Below are 13,238 nucleotides of genomic sequence, written 5' to 3' on the forward strand. Positions count from 1 at the left end.
CATCATGATAACAGAGGCTGTTTTCTGGAAAGAAAAGATAGCAATATCTGTAAAACTGCACCTGCAAGGAGGCTATAATTTCTGTGTGGCTGTGACAGACAATGTGAATCATGGATTATTACCATTTTTTAAGGGCTCCATGCATTTCCCATTATTTATTATAGCTCCTATAGGACCTACCCCAGTATACTCACATGGATTGAGATATATATTCAGACACACAGATGTGCATATAGTTATGTACTTATATACATATATTACATGCACATGCATTATGCTTGTAATTTATAGCAAAGAAAATAAATAAGCCCAGTGGTTAAAATCTTGCAAAACACCAAAACGCAGACAAAAGGAACCTTTACGTCTGCCTTTTAGGCTTAACTAGAAAGATTCTCAAAGCTGCTGACCAGATTTTCAAGGAGAAAGCTCAATCTTGTTAATGAACCATAGCCAAAGGCCAGGGTTCCCTCTGGTATACATGTACCCAATGGCCTCATTTGTCATTTTGCTTTGGGCTCTGCTAAGCTGTATCCAACCCCCAGTGCCCATGGATACAACTGATTCCAGCAAAACCAAATGGAACTCTTTCTTTGCGCTTTCCTGTTGTCATCAAGCTGTTTATAAGCCCCATTCTCTTGGTGCCAGATGATTCCCTGATGCAAATGAATCACTTCTGTGAAATACTTATAGTATGATCAATTAGATATTTAATAATTCTACATGGCAACAGGGCAAAAACAAAGTGTCAAGTTTGGTATGTCTCCTTTTTCTTGATAACCTTGACTGTTCTCAAACATCTCTCTAGTCCCTGTTGGTTGCTTATTGCCACAATAATGGTGAGTAATAACTATGCAGCCTCTGAGATGTAATTAGCATGTACTGCTCATCGTGGAGTCAGCTGGGGATTAGCTAGAGGGTTCTGCTGATCTTGGTGGGACTTGCTCACCCATCCAGCGGGCATCAGACTGTTGAATGATCTAAAATGGTCTCAGCTGGGACAATTGACCTTTGCCAGGTGTCTTCATCTTCTGGCAGTTGAGTCTGAGCGTGTTCTTACAGTGTTGCCAGAGGTGCAAGAGCGAGGGCAAGCTTGACTGTGAAGCACTTTTCATATCTTCTTGTGTCACAGTTGCTAACATCTCATCAGCCAAAGCAAATCATATGGATGAGACCAGAGTCAGACTGGAGGGCATTGCCACATTACATGGCAAAGGTCACAGATACAGAAAAGGGTGAAGAGTTAGGGCCATGCTTTTGCTATATTATACTCTTTCTCCCAAAGAACTACTTCTCAGGAAAGAATTCAAGCAGTATTTACAGTAAGCTGCAATGATGGTTTTGTGCAAAGCTAAAACATTGCTATTACCGTGGCTGCTTTGATATATGTGATAAAAATACAGAAGAAAGGAATGTGGCTCTGTGGTGGGATAAAGATGTCCACTAATTCTTTGTCACTCCCTCACTGAGAGGAAGGGTCTATATCTCTACTCTTTTGAACCTAGGCTGGGCCAGTGGCTATTTGATTAATAGAACAGTGGAAGTGACCCCTTGTTCTGGGCCCAGCTTTTCAGGAGACTGGCAGCATCCATCTCCCCACTCTTGGAATATTCATTCTTGCCACATCCTCTCTCAGAGCACAGTTGCCATGATATGAGAAGCACAAGACACATGGAGAGTCTATTTGGGGGCTCTCTGGTTAAAAGTTAGCTTCAGCTGCCAACCATGTGATGTCAGTGGTTCAGCCCAGTTGGTCTTCAGATGACTGCATCCCCAGCTAATGAGAAGAACATGCCCAACTTGGCTAGCTTGGCCAAGAATGTGAGAGATAATAAAATTACTATCATTCATTTAAGTCACTAATATTTGGGCTAGTTTGTTATATGACCATGGATAACTGAAACAGCTTAGGAGTGACTTCCCGGCATTAGATCAAGAAGAAGGAGGCACTTTTGATCTAAGAGTTTTTCTAAAGCCTTTGAAAAAGACAGTGACCTATTTTTACCTAAACTTAACAGCCAACTTCATAAATAGCTCTCTGGAAAGGGAAATGCATCTTTTCAAAGATACGGACTTCCAAGTAGAGAGGCATAAATCTTGGAGAGATCTTGGCCATTGTAGGTTTTGCCATATTATCACCTTGGGCTCTAGTCTCTATGCTTAACTCCAGGGAGCCCTGCAGGGAGCTCCTCAGACAAGAGGGGCTATCTTCTCTTATCGCTTCTAAGGCATGAGCGCACACATGTGCATGTCTACTGCCAATTTCATTCATCAGTGACCCCCAGCATGGTTCAGGGCTTACGTTTCACCCATTTATTGATAAATACCAATCTCTGCTTTGACACTGGACTTAATTTTGAAAGAGATTTGCTATTGTGGCTGACAAATCCCCCTGTGTCTTCTCAGGACAAATAGCATCTTCATTTGAATTGTCACCTGCCATGTGTCCTCCAGACTTTTGCTTCTTCTTTGCTGTAGGTGGTCAGAAGCTGATTGTACCATCATTTAACACAGGTGATTCTCTATTTAGCTGAAAATTCCTATCTTCTTACTTTTACTTACTTACTTCTTACTTTTTCTTTTAATTGCCTCCCTGCCTTTATTGAGGTATAATCGACAAAACTGTGTATCAAGTATACAGTGTAATGATTTAATGTGTACATTATGAAACATTTGCCACAATCAAGTTACTTAGCACATCCCATCAACTTACATAATTTCCCCTTTTTTGTGTGTGTGTTGAAAACATTTAAGATCTACAATCTTCTCAGTGTGCCATGGCTGCAAACAGTAGCCTCCTCGGTAGTGTATGCAGCCTGTTGATTGTATGGGTTGCCCTAAGGGACCTTGGAGACAGCCCTTTTGGTGGATGCTGGGGTCTGACCTCATGGCTATCTCCAATTTAGGCTGCAGACAGGTATGTGGGGTGCCTTTGGAAAGCCCCAGGGCACAGTAGCCAGGGTCTACATTGGCCAAGTCATCATGTCCATTCGTACCAAGCTGCAGAACAAGGAGCATGTGATTGAGGCCCTACGCAGGGCCAAGTTCAAGTTCCCTGGCTGCCAGAAGATCCACAACTCCAAGAAGTGGGGCTTTACTAAGTTCAATGCAGATGAATTTGAAGACATGGTGGCTGAAAAGCGGCTTATCCCAGATGGCTGTGGGGTCAAATACATCCGTAACCATGGTCCCTTGGACAAATGGAGGGCTCTGCACTCATGAGAACCTTAGCACTACCCCTTCCCATCATATTCATGCCCATCAATAAATCCAACTTCCTGTCAAAAAAAAAATCTACATTCTTAATAAATTTTAAGTATATAATACAGTATTAAGCATAATCACAGTGTTGTATAATAGATCCTTGGAAGCTATTCATCTTAAGTGAAAGTTTGTACCCTTGACCGGATTCTCCCCATTTCTTCTATCTTCCAGCTCTTGGCAACCACCATTCTATTCTGTTTCTCTGAGTTCAACTTAAAAAAAAAATTAAGTTTCCACAAATAAGTGATACATACAGTATTTTTCTTTCCCTTTCTGGCTTATTTTACTTCCCATAATGCCCTTCAGATTTATCCACATTGTTTCAAATGGCAGGATTTTCTTCTATTTTTATGGCTGAGTAATATTCTGTTGCATATGTGTGTTTATGTGTGAATGCATCTTATCTATTCATCTGTTGATGGACACATGGGCCGCTTCCGTGGTTTGGCTATGGGATCCCATTTTCAACATGGCAGGGTAACAAGGTGAGCCAGGAGGTAAGGATCTGAAGCATGATAGTTGTGTTTGTTTTCCTAAGGGACATGTTCTTTATGATGCCTCACACTGCCTGCGTTGTGGACAGAACCCTCAGAGAAGTTTCCAAAAGTCAATGTTAGTGTCTCCACTAACACTGTAAATAATTTACATTAATATTGTAAATAATGCTGCAGTGAATATAGGGGTACACATATCCCTTTGAATTAATGTTTTTGTATTCCTTGGATAAATATCCAGTATTGTGATTACTGAATCATTTGATAGTTCTGTTTTTAATTTTTTGAGGGCCCTCCATACCGTCTTTCACACTAGCTATATCACTTTACATTCCCACTAACAGCGTACCAGGGTTCCTTTTTCTCCACGTCCTCATCAACATCTGTTATCTCTTGATCCTAACAGGTTTGAGATGACATCTGACTGTGACTCTTAAGCAGGTACACCACCAAAGATCCAGGGCCAAGCTGCTACCCTAGTGCAGTGAAAACAGCTCTGGGCTCAGGCTTATGAGATTTATCACCACCTAACTGTGTGATGTCTGTGAGTCTCTTCAGCTTCTCTGGCTCTCGATTTCCTTATCGTAAAGTGGAGGCTGATTAAAGATGACAGTTCTATAAAGTCCCTTGGATTTTATGGAGCACCTGGAGACACTAACATTGACTTTTGGAAACTTCTCTGAGTGGTCTTTCCATGATGTATGTAGTGTTGGGGCATCATAAGGAACATGTCCCTCAGGAAAATAAACACAACTATAGTGCTTCAGATCCTTACCTCCTGGCTCTCCTTGTTTCCCTGCCATGTTAAAAACGGGATCCATGATTTTACAGTTCTTTGGTGTATGTACTGCCAGTATATGCTGGAATAAACCAGAGAGAGTTTAGGCTAGAGTGAAAAGGAATGGATGACAAAAATAAGTCCTTTCACTTACATGCATTGAAAACCGAGTTCTTTTCTTCATGATGGAGAGGAGGTCTCAGGATCTCTCCTGGGTGTGGAGGGCTAAGACCCCTGTTCCTTTTCGCATAACATATACTTCCGCATTTCTGGAGCTGTTGGAAGTAGCCCATATCTCCCAGGGTAGCTCTGGGATTAGCACATCCTGGCCTGGACCCATTCCCTTAGGAGTGGGGGAGCTAGATTCTGGGGTACAAGCTGAAGGGAGCATACCAGATAGTCAGATGAAGATCATATTGGCACTTATTTCTGTGGCAGAGCTCTAGGGTGATGAATGGTGCACTAAAATGACGAGCATCACATTAGAAACTTGGAAAGGTATATTCACATACTGGTGGTAAACTCAGCAGTGATTTGGATGTACCCAACCACTTTTCAACTTCTAGGGGGTCAGGAAAAGCATAAAGCTTGTTTTGCTCAGATTTTTTTCCCCTCATTTTTAAACTCATGTGCATTTTAATGGAAATTTAATCATATGTTTCAGATTTATTTACACTTAACTCATCAAAATGTTTTGCAAGAGGGATTCAAGGTCCAAGAAGCCTTTCGAGTTTTTTTTATAAGCGTTTTAAGGACTTTTTTTTTTTTTTTTTTAATAGGAATAGGAAACCATGTATCACTGAAAGCAAACAACTTCAACTCCAAAGGCTCAAGTTTGATTTGAAACTTACAAGTCATGGAGAATATTCTGCTATGAAATGGATTCCCTCATAGTTTTTCCTTAGACATCTATGGGAAAACAGCTGAGGATTTCAGTAGGATATTACCTAGTTTTCTAAAATAGTGAATATCCTGAAATGTAGCATATAGATTGGAAATTGTTATAGATCTTTTTCTTTTTTAGTATTACTTGCTTTTAACACATTTTTCATTTCTCCCCCCCGCCACTTTGGGTGAAGTACAAAACCAGAGTATAAACAGAGATTTCATTTTTTAGAAGATTTTTACTTATTTGTCAGAGAGAGAGCGAGCAAGAGAGAGAGAGCAAGCGAGCGAGCACAAACAGGGCGAGCAGCAGGCAGAGGGAGAATTAGGCTCCCCATTGAGCAAGGAGCCTAATGCAGGACTCAATCCAGGACTGGTATCATGACCTGAGCTGAAGGCAGATGCTTAACAGACTGAACCACCCAGGCATCCCAGCAGCGATTTCATTTTATGTCAAGTTTCTTAGCATTAAGGTTATACAAAACAAAAAATTTTGTGCTAACAGAAGTGTCCATTTATAAGCAAAATTATCTGTGGTCTAACTTTTTCCATTTTTTTTTTTGTCTTTACTGCCTTTACTATAGAGATAAAGTGGACAGATGATTGGCTTATTTGTAGATCTCTGTGCAGTTCTTTCCCTCCCCCACTGCCCCTCAAGGGGTTGAAGCAGTTCTCACAAGAGTTTAAATATTGAAGGAATTATTGTTTTTATAATTTGAATTAGTATATACTTTTGTAATGCTCTTATACCTTTAGGCTATGTTTTACTTAGGTACTCTATTGACTTATTATTTATGTAAGTCTATGTACTTACATATTTTATGCTCGAAGTATTTCACTTACATACTCTATTTATACTCATATACTTGTATATTACAGTTTGGATCCGTACTTACATTGGAATTCATTTTTATTTAGTGTAGGTTGTACTTCATCATCCTTTTGACATCAGTTTTTTTATTTTCCCCTGGATATACAGATCAATTAATTGATTGCAAGTTTAGTGTTAGAAGAAATGAAGTAAGCACAATGGACTGAACTTTCAGCTAAGAACCCATCACTCCATCCTTGGTCTTTGCTGTGGTTGGAGAAACAGGAATTGACCCAAGAGCATTCAATTCATGCTTGCCAGACAAGTACCTCTATAGTCTGATGCTCTGCCAACTGGGACAAACGCAGAATGGGAAGTTTCTCCACATTCACATCTCTGGGATACATGATTATAGATTGCTCCTATGTGAACCCGACTTTCTTCCCTAGAGTGTGTGTGTCTGCATGTGTGTGTGTGTGTTTCAGTGTTTTGATAGGAGAAACAGGTCTTCTAGTTCACTACCACCTGACGAAGCTTTATATTTGTACTGTGAATCTATTGCAGTTTTACATATGGTGGCTCAAGGTAAGATTAGTTTTTTAACTAATCTTAATATGGAAGCAATTCATTTGAATTTTACTCACTACCTACTTGCAATGAGCTGGAAGGGCCTGACAAGTATTCTCAATAATCTTACACATTAATAATTCTTGTTTTAGCACTAGTATTTGATTATAAATAAAAATATGTATAATTGGCAAAAACATCTTTTGAAAAAATGAGTAGTTTTGTGTGTGTGTGTGTGTGTGTGTGTGTGTGTTAATGAACCACAAAATTTTATCAATGCCATAATCACAGCCAGTGAAGTAACTGACTAGAAACTTCCCCAGGTTCACATCCTTTCCATCTCTTCAGAGGAACTCTATCGGATCCTCCTGGGAGAGCAATAAAGAGACTTGGTGGCAAAACACAACACAAATAATTGCTCATCCTGTGTGAAATGCCTTCCATCCGCTTTGGGGAAAACCTCCTTGTGGCAGGAAGAAACCAGGTAGCATGGAATAAAAGGGTAAGTGGTTTCTGCCAAGAAGGTCCTCAAGAGCCAGCTGGCTAAGAAGGACTCATGGGCGGAGACCCAGATTTGAATGGCAAAAGCCAAAGGAAAAACAAGGATTGCACCAGGTTCAGAAACAAGCACTTAATGGCCTCATCGAGGAGGAGAGGAGGACGCTGTGGGGGAATAAAGATAAACAAACTTTAAAAAGAGGCTTTACAGGCCCGATGTAGTGTGTTAGCTGTTAGGGGCCTCTGAGAGTGCCCAAGGATGCGTCATTGTGGGTGGTTATGGCTCTTGGAAAAATGTGGGACTGTGCTGGGCTTCGCTGGGGTGGTGCAGGTAAATTGCTGGTCTTGTATGTGGAGGTTGAGATCTTTTTATGATCTGTTTGCAAACAGGGTCAGGCTATGCCCTCCATATGCTGGTCACATTGATCTTCTTTCTGAATTTGAATCAAACTGTATTTATCAGTGTTGTGGTTTAATAATTCTATAACACCTTGTCTGTGATATACAACTCCGAGAACATGCCACATAGTTATAAATGATGTCAAAGCAGAAACCCTCAAAAAGCGTGACCCACTCATCAGCGCATATATATGTGAAATTAACTTTAATTAACTTTTAGGTGTTCATGTTGTTTACTTTTTTTAGATATAAAATTAAAATATTTTGATAAATGACTTTGATGACCTGTGAAAAGAAGGTGTATAGGTAGGTTTGTAGGAAATGAGAGTCTTCCTGACATATTTTCCAGTTTACAGTTTTTGGCACATAAATTCTTATTTAGATTTAGTTTAGGCTTGTGATTATAGTAAAAAATCAATTTGTTTTTCTTTCTTTTTTTTTAATGTGAGAAATAAAAATCTATAGGCTTCTTTCCCCCTCTTCTCATACTCTAAACAAAATTCAGATACCCATTACAATTTTGTTTCATCTTTAAAGGCCTTTTCTCAAAGGAGCCAAAGAATTTGGACTTCTCTACCCCCTCCCCTGGAATACATTTGGCTTTGTTCTTTGCAGCATAGGCAATTGCTGTTAAGGAGACTTTCAGTTTAACATGTAATTAATAGTTTGGCATTTCCCAAGGGCTTTCCTTGGGACCCTTTCTGTATCTGTTTTGTATTACAGGGCTCCCTTGCTAAATATTTCCAGATCATATAGATTTAGATAAGACAAGTTCCAGAACTTAGAGTATTTTTTATTTTGACATTTACAGTATTTATTAGTGTAATGAAAATAATACTTTGACAAGTCCCCAAGTAATAAATGGCAGTATTCTCAACCCCTGAGAAGTTTAGAGTAACTTTCAGTGGCTAGTGACCACCTGATATCCAACTGTTCTCCTTTCAGAGGTGTTAGCAAATTTGAAGTACCTTGGGATCAGTCCTTTTAGCATGCTTTCCCCAGACGGTAATTGTATTTCCTCCCAGTCCCTCCAGGTGGTCAGTGGGCTTGACATATCTTGTTCCTTCATCTGTGAAAATTAGAGTTAGTAAAGGATGAAGTATAGCTCTAGGGAAATCACATTCCTTGTGCCTGGGCTGAGCCTGGGGCATGTTGGGAGTCATGGTATATTGGGGGAGCAGCCATTACCCTCAAACCAAAGATGTTAACCAGAGGGCAATATGGGTTTCCCTGAGTATCAGGAGACATGACTTAGCTGAAGCGTAATTTCAACTCAGTCTGGGAACTCATCATGATTCCCTTGGATGTTTTCCAAAATAGTCTTCAGTGAGTTGGGTTGGGTAGTCTTTATTCTCCCTTTCTCCCCTCTTTACAGATCTTTACCTTTCTTACAGAAGTCACCTCATTTTGCCTCATGACATAGGAACTTGAATATGTTTGTGCTTTACTAGGTTTGACCAAGGGAAGGGATAGATTTTCTCATTGATCAGTCTCCACAACTCTTAGCAAAGTGCTTTGTATAAATATTTTTCAGACTGTAATGAAGTTCTGAATCTCAGAGCTCTATACTTCTTGTAGTTAATATAATGCCAGCTGCTCATAGCAACCAAACCACCAAATTTCAGTGGTTTCACTTAAAAGTTGACTTGTAATTCATGTAATATTCCAGTGTGTGTGCCTGGTCAGTGGCCACTTCTTCCACGTGGTGATTCAGGGATCCAGGCTCCTCCTTATCTTGTGGCTCTACCCTCTTCTAGGCCCTCATAACCCTCTGCATCCAGCCAGAGATAGGGAAGAGAGTGTGGGAGAGGGACATCAGCTTCTTCATTGCCTTGCTTGGAAGTGATCTGCATGATTTCCACTCACATTCCTTTGGGGAGAAAAAATCACATGGCCCCACCTAGCTGCAAGGGCATCTGGAAGGAGTAGTTCCTGGTAGTCTGCTGCTTCTCAGTGGAGAAGGGGAAGCTATAGAAGGAAGAACATATTTTTGGAGACCAACTGTCTCTATCATCTCTCCCTTAAACATCTTGAAGAATGACAGAATTGTACAATATTAGATTTGAAGGGACCTTGGAGCCATTATACCCCCTTCTCTATTTTACAGATGAGGCTACACAGACATAAAGTAGTAATCTGCACAGCTCTGCTCTGTTTAGTATTGAATTTCTGCAGAAACTTTTTGTTTGAATAGTAGCTTCTGTGTATAAAAGAGGATTTCGAAAGTACTCAGCCTTGACAGTTTTTTTAGGTTTCTTCTACTTCTGACATTTGAGAATTTGATCAGTTACCAAAGTCTTCAAATCTTGGGGGCTGTATACAGGCCAGATCTTAGGCTCCCATGTTTCCTGTCTTTAGGAGACTGTACTGAAGACTAGTAGGGATTTGGGAAACTATTGCATGGAACAGACTATCAAATGCATAATAAGGAAGACTCATTTATTGAGGTATACTGAATGACTGGCTCTGTTTTGGCATTTTACATAATCGAATATTTAAATCTCCCAATAATTCAATTAGAGAGATACTATTATTGCTATTACTATTTTAAAAATGAGACTAACCATAAGTGACTCTTAATCTCACAAAACAAACTGAGGGTTGCTGGGGGGAGGGGGGTTGAGCGAAGGGGGGTGGGGTTATGGACATTGGGGAGGGTATGTGCTTTGGTGAGTGCTGTGAAGTGTGTAAACCTGGTGATTCACAGACCTGTACACCTGGGGATAAAAATATATGTTTATAAAAAATAAAAAATTGAAAAAAAAAAGAAAGAAAAAAAGAGAGAAAAAAAGAACACATTTAATAAATAAATAAATAAATAAATAAATAAATAATGAGACTAAGGCTCAGAGAAAGAAAGCAACTCAGCTCAAAAGAAACAGGGTCAGGATTCAAAATTGGCTCGATTCCATGGCCCATACTCTTCTTGGCTCTCCCTCTCTGACATGAGCATTCCCTTAGGTGGCTCTCTTTGGGCTTCCTCACCCCTATTGGTCCCCAGGTGGCTCTTCCATAGTGGAGAGATTTCCTGTCTTGAGTAGGTATGCCAGTCCTGCAGCTGTCAAGGTGACTTAACTTTTCAGCTGGGCTATCAGTGTCTCTTTAAGTGTGGTGCTCAGCCCAGGGTAGTCTAATGCCTTGTGAATGAACTTATAGGCTCCTCCAGGATGCAGGGTTCCTGAGGACACAGCATAAGGCCAGGGGCTCGGATGCTCTAAGGACATTTTCCTTATTGTTTTACAGTGAGGTGTACTAATATTCTGGTTGTATGGAAGGAGAAACCACTTTAAAAAATGGAACTATGGACTCTGTAAAACAATCTGAGGGGTTTGAAGTGAGGGGGGGAGGTTGGGGTACCAGGTGGTGGGTACTATAGAGGGCACAGATTTCATGGAGCACTGGGTGTGGTGAAAAAATAATGATACTGTTATGCTGAAAATAAATAAATTTAATAATAATAATAAAAAATGTAGATTAAAAAAATGGAACAAAATCTTTAAGTCTGAAAACAGCCGTATGTTGAGAGGTACTGGATTTTTCTCAGTTTTCAACCTCCCCTGGCTTTTTGCTTCTAACTCCATTTTTTTTTTTAAACGTATAATGTAAAAACAAAACAAAACAAAACAAACAAGAAAGCCCCCAAAACATATGGTTTATTATTTGTTTCAGGGGTACAGATCTGTGATTCATCAGTCTCACACAATTCAAGGTGCTTCTCATAGCACATACCCTCCCCAATGTCCATCACTCAGTTACCCTATCCCTTTCCCCACCCCCCAGCAACCCTCAGTTTGTTTCTTGAGATTAAGACTCTTATGGTTTGCCTCCCTTTCTGGTTTTGTCTTGTTTCATTTTTTTCCTCTCTTTCTTTGCCTTGTTTCTCAAATTCCACATATTAGTGAGATCATATTATAATCGTCTTTCTCTGATTGACTTATTTCATTTAGCATAGTATCCTCTACTTCCATCTACATTGTTGCAAATGGCAAGATTTCATTTTTGATGGCTGCATAATATTACTCTGTGTGTGTGTATGTGTGTATGTGTGTGTACACTGAATCTTCTTTATCCATTCATCTGTCAATGGACAGCTAGACTCTTTCCATAGTTTGGCTGTTGTGGACGTTGCTGCTATAAACATTGTAGTGCACATGCTGCCTTGGATCTTTAGGATAAGTACCCAGTAGTGTAATTGCTGAGTCATAGGGTAGCTATATTTTCAAGTTTTGAGGAACCTCCATACTGTTTTCCAGAGTGGCTGCACCAACTTGCATTTCCACTAACAATGAAGGAGAGTTCCTCTTTCTCTGCATCCTTGCCAATGTTGTCATTTTCTGACTTGTCAATTTTAGCCATTCTGACTGGTGTGAGGTGGTATCTCATTGTGGGGTTTTTTTTTTTTTTTTAAAAAGATTTTATATTTATTTATTTAACAGACAGAGATCACAGGCAGGCAGAGAGAGGCAGGTGGAGAGAGAGGGGGAGGCAGGCTCCCTGCTGAGCTGAGAGCCTGATGTGGGGCTGGATCCTAGGACTCTGGGATTATGACCTGAGCCGAAGGCAGAGGCTTTAACCCACTGAGTCAGCCAGCACCCACCCCCTCATTGTAGTTTTGATTTGTATTTCCTTGATGCCCAGTGATGTGGAGCATTTTTTCATGTGTCTGTTGGGCCTTTGGGTGTCTTCTTTTTACGAATGTCTGTTCATGTGCTGCCCATTTCTTGACTGGATTATTTATTCTTTGGCTGATGAATTTGGTAAGTCCCTTATAGATTTTGGATACTAGCCCTTTCTCTGATATGTCATTTGTGAATATCTTCTCCCACTCTGTCGTTTTCTTTTGGTTTTGTTGACTGTTTCCTTTGCTGTGCAAAAGCTTTTTATCTCGATGATGTCCTAATGGTTCATTTTGCCGTTGCCTTTGGCAATGCGTCTAGGCAAGAAGTTGCTACAGCTGAGGTCAAAGAGATTGCTGCCTGTGTTCTTCTCAAGGATTTTTATGGATTCCTGTCTCACATTTAGGTCTTTTATCCCTTTTGAGTGCATTTTTTTTTATATGGTGTAAAGAAATAGTCCAGTTTCATTCTTCTGCATGTGGCTATCCAATTTTCTGAACACTATTTATTGAAGAGACTGTCTTTTTTTTCCATTGGATATTCTTTCTTGCTTTGTCAAAGATGAGTTGACCATAGTAATTCCGTGTGTTTTTAATGACTTTGTTAAACATTATTGTATTAGTAAATGCTATTCAACCTGCAAACTAATTGTGCAGGAGCAAAATGAAGTTGAAGATGGACTTGTAACGTGCCTACTTCCACGTGTGCCTAAGTAGTAGGGCCTAGCCTACCTCCCTTATGCTGGCTCTTTGAGTAGCATAACCTTGATGATGAATTCCAGATGTTGAACTATGTAGTGCTTTAGGGGCTTAGACATTGTAGTTCTGAGTGAATAAATGTATTTTTTCCCCGTGATTAAAAGGCTAAATAGCAGGTCATGCGTACCTACACATGCAAAAGGGCATTTGTATTTTTGATCAGGTGAAATG

At 40.0% G+C, this 13,238-nt stretch overlaps 1 pseudogene; it reads left to right on the top strand.

Moving 5' to 3' along the window:
* Nucleotides 1-2,736: 2,736 nt before the first annotated feature.
* On the top strand, nt 2,737-2,856 carry LOC132014785 (small nucleolar RNA SNORA70; annotated as a pseudogene).
* The last annotated feature ends 10,382 nt before the right edge of the window (nt 2,857-13,238 follow it).

Source organism: Mustela nigripes, chromosome 3 (assembly GCF_022355385.1).
Source record: "Mustela nigripes isolate SB6536 chromosome 3, MUSNIG.SB6536, whole genome shotgun sequence".
Lineage (NCBI taxonomy): Eukaryota > Metazoa > Chordata > Mammalia > Carnivora > Mustelidae > Mustela > Mustela nigripes.